This window comes from Cibotium barometz, chromosome 10 (genome assembly GCF_041138505.1).
Source record: "Cibotium barometz isolate CiBa-2024 chromosome 10, ASM4113850v1, whole genome shotgun sequence".
Lineage (NCBI taxonomy): Eukaryota > Viridiplantae > Streptophyta > Polypodiopsida > Cyatheales > Cibotiaceae > Cibotium > Cibotium barometz.
The window spans coordinates 36244495-36246555 of NC_141055.1; the positions used below are offsets into that span (position 1 = coordinate 36244495).

General features: G+C 44.7%; 1 non-coding gene across 1 annotated transcript; it reads left to right on the top strand.

The window, feature by feature from the left end:
- Window positions 1–1752: 1752 nt before the first annotated feature.
- On the top strand, window positions 1753–1826 carry TRNAI-UAU (transfer RNA isoleucine (anticodon UAU)). The gene has a single exon. It is a non-coding gene; the product is annotated as a tRNA-Ile (tRNA).
- The last annotated feature ends 235 nt before the right edge of the window (window positions 1827–2061 follow it).

Below are 2061 nucleotides of genomic sequence, written 5' to 3' on the forward strand. Positions count from 1 at the left end.
GAGAGCTTCAATCAATGCCACACAATTATCTCTCTCTCTCTCTCTCTCTCTCTCTCTAGTTTTTGGGTTTTTTCTTTGAATCACATTTGATTTAAGAATGGAGAGAGAGAGAGAGAGAGAGAGAGAGAGAGGCATGGTGAATCATGAATCCCTGATAGGCTCAAATTTAGGGGTGGGGTTAGGAAGTTGAGACTCGAGAGTGGTGGGAACTTGGGTGGTCAAAGGGCCCATTAAATTTGGCAGGAAAAAGAGCTTGCCAACATGCATGATGCGTTCATAAATGGCCACCTTCAGGGGCTACGGGTGGTGATGATGATGATGGTGCTGTTTGCCTCACCCGTGACCCCAGGCCTCTCCCTCTATCTAAGACTAAGAACTTAAGAAGTTAGAACACTCCAATCTCATCTTCTGAATCATCATCACCAGTCTATCACACAAGGAGAGCTTCAATAATCTTGTATGGTGCACCCCCCATTAGAAATTTTCACTCCTGCAAGGGGATTCCAATCTCTCGCTGCTGAGCAGAGATGGTGGATCCGGTCGCGGGAGTGAGACACACCCCCTGCCCCCCATAAATCTTCAAAAGCTGCTATTCGCGGGAGACAGAGGGAGCTTCTGCAAAAACTGAACTTGAACCTACAGAAGTGGGCGTCAGGACTTAGGAGAGGGGTTCTCCCGAGAGAGAGAGAGAGAGAGAGAGAGAGAGAGAACCTCGTTACCTCAAAGCTCGCAGCCCGCTCACAGAGAACCTCGTTACCTCAATGCTCGCAGCCCGCTCTCTGTGAGTCTGTGTATGTGGTTATCCTGCCATAATCCTGGTTACCTCAATGCCTGGCGCCTGCAGCCCGCGATGGTGTTGAGTCTTGACTCGTCCTTGTTACGTGTAGCTATAGGTTGTGGTCCCTGGACCGCCGTGTAGGTGAAGATTCAAGAAGCTGTAGCCAAACTTACACCTCGGGCGCAAGAAGTAGTTCAAATCACTCACATCCAAAATTCTAAGTTGGAATTTTGTTGGAAAAACAAAATTTAAAAATTAAATGGTTGCCACGATGGACACCTCACCAAGAGGCACAAATTGTAGTCCCCTAGAAATTATAATTTATAAAGCCTAAACCCTAATGGTAATTATTCAAAAAACCTAAGTTACCATATATATGATAATTTATTAGAATTTCCAAGTTACCATATGTAACTTCATCTGAAAGGTAAGTTACCGCTACAATATGGTAATTATAAATGGAATTTGGATTACAATTGGTAATGTTTTTGGGTTCACGTTACAAGGAGGTTGCCAAATTGATACTCTGTGTCCAAGGCATCCAAGTGGGGGGATGCAAGTACCATGGGAGCCACCTTGCAGGAACAACTAGAGGACCACACCTAAAAGTATCCTCAACCTTCTTGTGTGGACGTATCACATTGTGTTGTCTTCGCTAATAAAATTCCATTTTAAGGGGAGTATCTAGAATCAAGTGGAGAGAGAGAGAGAGAGAGAGAGAGAGAGAGTTGCGTGGTGTAAGGGTGGTGGGGAATGGATTGTGGGCGAGACTTTATTCCTTCGTGCTCTGAGAAGAGCGATTTCCTTAAGGGCACACAAGCGGAATCCTGAGCATTAAGACACATTCACATGGGCGTATAAACCCAATGTTTACGTTGAGCTGGCCATAGCCAGCTTGCGGTGACGTTCTTTTTGGCGCAGTCCAGTTGCAAGAATATTGTGATTTTTAATAATGACAGCTAATCTCTCGGGAGAGTCCCGTAGCTCAGTTGGTTAGAGCGTTGGTCTTATGAGCCGAAGGTCGCGGGTTCGAGCCCCGCCGGGACTACTTTTTGCTCTACGTACATCCCCGGCCCTCCATAATGGTGGTCATTTCATTGATTAAAAAAAATTTAAAAGTGAAAAAAAAACAAGCCCACTACGTTAAATATTAAAAGTGACAATGGTGCAGCCTCTTATTTTGCTCTTTACATTGTGCACATGTTTATAGACAAAAAACAAGCCACCTTACATTATTTGACTCAAAACACCTCAAGAGCAACATGCATAATTTGTTTGGCACA